This window comes from Schistosoma mansoni, chromosome W, assembly GCF_000237925.1.
Source record: "Schistosoma mansoni strain Puerto Rico chromosome W, complete genome".
Taxonomy (NCBI): Eukaryota; Metazoa; Platyhelminthes; class Trematoda; order Strigeidida; family Schistosomatidae; genus Schistosoma; species Schistosoma mansoni.
Window position 1 is genome coordinate 1,107,207 of NC_031502.1, and position 7,104 is coordinate 1,114,310.

Here is a 7,104-nt window from a genome sequence, read left to right on the forward strand (position 1 = left end):
TTTATAAAGAAAAAGTCATATCAGTTTATAATTTTTTCTTTTCTTTGTTTACTCTGAAAAAGTGACTTAAATTAAGTCACGAAACATTAAAAATACTATTTCCTACTCATTGAAATATGATAAGATATATTTATTATCAATATACAACTATTATTCTATTAATCTGAGCAACCGTTCACCAATTGTCTTCAGTGAGTTAATATCTCTACAACAGACTTGGTTGAACTCCTCTGGTCAGTGCTTCCCACTAGAACTCCAGGAAATATCTCTTGAAGTCAGTCACTAGTGAGCACATGATTATAGATCAGAAGGGATTTTGTGGAGATTTCAGTATTTTCATAGTTGAAATCATGAGGCAATTGAAGCTAGACTACCATCGAAAACCTGGAAGCACTGGATGGCCGTTTCGTCCTATTGTGGGACTCCTCAGCAGTGCGCATCCACGAGCCCGCACTCACGAGATTCGAACCCAGGATTTACCAGTCTCGCCCCAGAGCACTTAACTAATAGACCACTGAGCCGGCCGGCATCCAACGGTGTTTCCATGGTGGTCTAGTTTCAATTGACTCATGATTTCAACTATGAAAATACTGAAATCTCCACAAAACCCCATCTGATCTTCATTTAGTATTGTTTGTTTAAATCTTGCCATCGATGTGTTAGGACTGCAACTGGTCAGTCTCTAATTGGCATATGTGCATACTGTGCGTATTGCCTCGATAAAGCTTTAATTCACAAGCATGGTAAGCAAAGATGAATAGTGGCTAGCAGTGGAATCCAGTTTGATGCACGTTTCATCTTATTTGGGAATCGTCAGCTGGATGTACCTGCATCTGAGTTGATGTTCACTCTGGCTGCGACTCGAATCCAGTACCTTTAGCTTCAAGTGACTATCAGGACTCAGAGGCCGAGTGGATAACGCGATAACGTTTGAAGCGAAAGGTACTGGGTTCGAGTCCCGGCCAGAGTGAGCATCAACTCTGAGATGCAGGTGTATCCAGCAAACGAGTCCCAAATAGGACGAAACGCGCGTCAAACTGTATTCCACTACTAGCCACGATCCACATCTCTGATCTATTATTCAATTAGACATAATCGGAAATCAATTATTTTAGTTAATCATTATGAAATACCATATATTCACTAATTGAACAATTAAAATTAAGAACAATGTTAACATAACTTCTCCATAGATTGAATAAAGGGGAACTATTCAGTACAACCGGATATTGTGATATTAATAACTAAATCATGTTAGATAGAAAACAAAACAAAAAAAATAAAAAAAAATTGGAAATCAAACATTGTCTAAATGATTAAAAGTAGTATAAAGGGTAAATTTCAATGGAAGGTGGTTTGTTATGTTTTCCAATATTGACTTATCTCTAAACGAGTAAAGCTTTAACTGTAATAAAGTAAACGGAAATGAGTAATATAAATGGTGTATATATATAACACATACTCATTCACACACACACACATACTCATTTACACACACACACACTCACAGTCAATTTTATGAACAATCAAGCTACTTTAAAATCAAATAAACAGACAATAAATAAGTCAATCACTAAATGGTAATAATCCATTTCATACTTCCGTTATCAGTAATATATCCGGCATGATTTCGTTCTATACTACTTAATAAGTTTATTTTTTTTAAATCGAAATTCGTATCTCATGTTATAAAGATTATAAGTAGTGAGTCAGTTTTTTTTTAAAAAAAAAGATTTTGAAACTTGTCAATTAAAATTTAATGAATGATTGTAGTTAAAATATATAAGTAGTATTTGCTACATATATGTATATTGATATAAGTAGTATATAACGCTAATTAGGAATAGAATGTATGGCAGCGAAAGCTAAGGAAGATCGAGGAGGAAAGAACAGGAACAGAAAATAATTAATATGGAAAGGTAGGAACATTGATTGATTCACATTTTGCACAATTAAGTATTCACTATCTCGATGGGTGGCCTGCTTAAACATCTGGGCTACCTGTTTCCCGTCATCTATATATTTCAACAAGTTATCTAATATTGTTTGTTTTAATACATAATTATGGCTATTAAGCACACAACCTATTCTGGTGCGTTTCTGAAAATTGTACAACCTTTCACTGTTAAAGTTACAAAAGGCCTAATCAGAGATGTCGCGTTTGCTGGGAACATGCAGCAAAAAGAATATACATTATTCATATGTCGATTGACTGAACTGCTTACATCCAACTAGCGATCACTGAATGTTTATCATCAGGAGCAACGAAGAAATAAGAAACGTAAACATGTTGAAATACTTTATGCTGAGAATTCGATTTTGTACCAAATAATATAATATTGAATAAAGCTAATAATAATAATAATAATAATAATATATGGTTCTCAAATTTTACTAAGAGATTCTGTAGTTTTATGTTCAAATACATTCGAATGTCTCCACTTGTGTTCTCGTTCATTACAGTATGATTGATCTTTAGTGATTGATTTATTACTGTCGAGGGTTTAATTACAAATAGATTTTCATAGTTGAAAGCATGAGTCAATTAAAGCTAGACCACCATCGAAAACCTGGAAGCACTGGACGGCCGTTTCATCTTATTTTGGGACTCCTCAGCAGTGCGCACCCAAGACCTCGCCTCGCAAGATTCGAACCCAGGACGAAACGGCCGTCAGGTTTTCCATGGTGGTATAGCTTCAATTGACTCACGCTTTCAACTATGAGAATACTAAATCTCTACAAAAACCCCTTCTGATATAAATAGATTTTTTGAGTGAATTGTTACTTTCTGAGAGAAAAAACAAAAACATCTGATGAATAAACTATCTGTGATGAAGAATTTATCGATCAGAAGGGGTTTTGTGGAGATTTCAGTATTTTCATAGTTGAAATCATGAGTCAATTGGAACTAGACTCCCCAATGAAAACAATTGGTGATCGGGTGCTCAAACATCGTTGCTCTGGCTCGAGACTGGTAGGTCCTGGGTTCGAATCTCTCGAGTTGGGATCGTAAATGCGCACTGCTGAGGAGTCCCCACAATTAGGAGAAACGGCCTTAAAGCAATGCTTCGGAGTTTCCCCTGGTGGTCTTGCTTCAAATGACTCATGATTTCAACTATGAAGAAGAATTTATTTCTTAAATATTAAATATTTGAATAACTATTATTGGAATAGAACAATCTTTTAAGTGTCAAAGTCTTTACTTACTTACTTACTTACGCCTGTTACCCCTCGTCGAGGAGCATAGGCCGCTCACCAGCATTCGCCATCCAACCCTGTCCCAAGCAGTCCTTTCCAGTTGCATTAGTGAATAAAAAAACATACCACTTTTCATGTATATTTCATCTACATCACGAAATTACGTAGAACTGATCAATGAAAGAGTTATATTATATCCGAATCTATTCACGTCACTATAATAGGTTAATGATGCCTAAAACGTCGGAGTGTAGTAACTGATAGTTTTAGTAACGGTATTCATGATTCCTCTTTCTATATCAACAATAAGTCCGTACTTCCTATTAGCTTCTAATTTGTTTGATTTCATAGGTTATGAATTCTTAATATATTATTTGGTAGCATAAATAATTATTCCTAATCATTCAAGGTAGTATCATTAGCTACTTTGTAAAAGTGATTGATAGAATCTATTTATTTATTTGAACATATAAATATTGGTACAAAGGGGCACCGGATATATATGCTCTACACAAATCTCATTCGATTTGTGTGAGGGCTGCGATACTGACCAGGTGCCTAAACTGAAACAGGTGGTTTTCTTGGGCCACACCCCGAGCCTTTGACCTAAAGGTCTGATCCACAAGGCAGTGGAGCATCGTGAGGAGATTCAGTCCCATGGTAGCCTATGATCAACGATTGGTTCATACGCCACTTGTTCCATCAGGATACTGGAGCCACCCCATATGCACCATTGTTTGGAATCAGGGTTTTCTAACTCCTCTAGGTGGACTTTCCATGTCCGCCAACCCGGTTAAAGCGCCGGACATTCGCTTTTCATCCTCTCAATTTCGTAAACAACAGTAATGGCACGAGAAGGAGTGAGTAGGACTTCCCTGGTTGAGGCAATATACGCGTGGCCATGTGAGAGCATTTGGAGAGAGAGCGAACTCTCCCCACTCTCGACCGTACCAGGAAATTTGGGTGCAGGACCACATAGAATAATGATTTCCACATTACATATAATATACTTAACTAATGACTAAAAAGATATGTTTTAATTACAAGAATCTTTCTGTTACTAAAATTTTATTTTTAGTACTAGCTAATATCAGGTTAAGACCAGTGAAAACTAAAGGAACAGTGGATAACTATTTCAGAATAGACTAGGAATCTGTATCAACGTTTTCTTATGATTCAACTCTATAAGAGTTACTTCTCTTGGCGGATCCAAAGTTTATAGACCGTTGAGAGGATTCTAGTGAGTGATTGGCGTTAGATAACACAATTGTCGTGGTAGCTGTTATATTCTCGAAAACGTCGATCATTTTTCACTAGAACCTGGAAGCACTAGACAGCTGTTTCGTTCCATTACGGAACTCCTCATCAGTGTGCATCCAGCACCTTTCCATATGGACTCGAACTTAGGACCTATCGGTCTCGCGCGCGAACCCTCAACCTCTAGGCCACTGAATTGTTATCCAACGATGTTAATGTGTAACTTCAACCAACTAATTGCTAATATATTTTCTATATATCTTGATGGTAAGTCACAAATGTAAACATAGTTATGAAATTTTAAGTTCATTGAGGTCTTACACATCTATTTTAACTTTAATTCAAAAATGTACTCTCTTAAATTATTTGTCTCATGAAGTAGAGTAGCGTAATGTAAGTATTGTCACTGACTTTAATTAGTCATTCCAACAAACCATTCATAACTTATTAGAGTCATATGTTTCTTTAAAATTTAATCTCTTAAAGGGTAGGGAATTGGTTCCTATGGTGTAAGAGCGTTACGGAAATGCGGTTTGTATGAGACAATATAAAATATAAATTGTTCAGTTTGTTAATTCCCAATTGTATCGCTATCACTTATATTTTTGTAGTTTACGCTAAGCTACTTACTATTAATAAGTAGTCCAAATGTACCAGTTATTTCCAAACCTTATACTGTTATCTTCGAATTCCAAAAAGCTTCTTTAGAAAAGTGTTTTTCTTCTTTGTAGTATGAATTCAATACTTTATACTTATAACTCTCGTTTTTCCCCTACCCTGAACTCAGATGATTTGTGTATGTTTTCATTTCATTTTTATCATCAAGGACCTTTTCTCAAAAGTAGCGAATACTTTGATTTTCTCTACAGCTAATCTTTATATTTTGAAGAGCTTGACACAGTCTTTTCTGTTCATAGAAAGCTGTTTAACTCCACTACTACTAATTTTCTTGAGGCTCCATTTTCCTTTTGATTGTATGGCTATCACCAGAATACTTTCTAATTTGATGGAAAGAAATCCCCAATGTTAAATTTGATGTCTATACTAACATAAGGTTTTCAGACTCATTTTTACCTTTTGATTTCAAGTTCTTTGATTACGTAATTGGGTTAACAGACTCTATGATACCTTATTGCTTACTAATAGACAAAGTTTCAGTAGGATATCTACTATATGACATAAATAAGACATTGGGAATAGCCAAAAAAAGAGAAATCAATTCACTTATTCATGATACGCTTTAGTGAATAGCAAAAACAAAAGAAGAACGAGACAATAAATGTAATTCACTAATGGAATATCTATCACTTAAAAAGAAAGAACAAAATAGTTAATGTGTTTAGTTTACTACTCCTTAATTTCTAGTCACTTACAAATATATGGTTGATGATCAGAAGGGATTTTTTGTGGAGATTTCAGTATTTTCATAGTTGAAAACGTGAGCCAATTGAAGCTGGACCTCCATGGAAAACCTGGAAGCACTGGATGGCCGTTCCGTCCTATTGTGGAACTCCTCAGTGGTCTATCGATTAAGTGTTCTGGCGCGAGACTAGTAGGTCCTGGGTTCGAATCTCGTGAGGTGGGTTCATGGATGCGAACAACTGAGGAGTCCCACAATAGAACGAAACGGCCTTCCAGTGATTCCAGGTTTTCCATGTTGCTCTAGCTTCAATTGACTCACGCTTTCAAATATGGTTGATGAGTTTGTCTTTTCTTACTAAGAAAGAAATAGAAAGATAAAGAAAATATCGATACATAAAAATTACTGTTAGACAGTGTAGAATCAGACGAACTAAGTACAGTAATTAATGGACATTATTGTTGTCATAAGAGTTCAAACTATTTGAATGAATCTACAAGTAGACAGTTTGAATAAAATTAATGAAATAGTTTACTCTATAAATTCAAATAAACTGTATCTTAAATGTTACGTATAATAAATACACGAATCATTATATTTGAGGTAGAACTGTTGGAGAAATCCAGAAAAGTCCTCGAAGAAAGCTAAGAGTGACTCTGAAAACGTTGAGAAACATCTTATTCAATTAGCATTCAATAAAAGTTTTGCTAATAACATTTAGCAAAGCAAGGGCAACATTTTTACAATTGAAGAATATATGGAACTCAAAACAAACCGTCAACTAATTTCAAAGTGAGAATCTTCAATACGAACGTCAAGACAGTCAATCCTACTGTACGGAGCTGAAACGTGGAGAACTACTACATCCATCGTCAAGAAGGTTCAAGTATTTACAAACAGCTTTTTACGCAAAATACTCAACATTCACTGAACGGATACTATCAGCAACAGCATTTTATGGGAGAGGACAAACCAGCTTCCAGTTGAAGAGGAAATTAGTAAAAGACGTTGAAAGTGGATAGGACATACATTAAGGAAATCAACAATGTGCATTACAAGGCAATCCCTAACTAGGAATCCGGAAGGGAATCGGAAAAGAGGAAGGCCAAAGAACACATTACGTTGGGAAATAGAAGCAGATATGAAAAGGATGAATGTTAAGTGGAAAGAACTGGAAAGGATTGCCTAGGACAGAGTTGGATGAAGAATGCCGGTGTGCTGCCTATGCTCTTCCACGAGGGGTAACAAGTGTAAGTAAGTACGTAAGTAGTAACATTTACATAGTGAAA

The 7,104-nt window shown here is 35.6% G+C and overlaps 1 non-coding gene across 1 annotated transcript; it reads left to right on the forward strand.

The window, feature by feature from the left end:
• Positions 1-514: 514 nt before the first annotated feature.
• On the forward strand, positions 515-585 carry Smp_tRNA_01397_Pseudo_TTG.1.1. Its single transcript has one exon. It is a non-coding gene (tRNA).
• Positions 586-7,104: the final 6,519 nt, after the last annotated feature.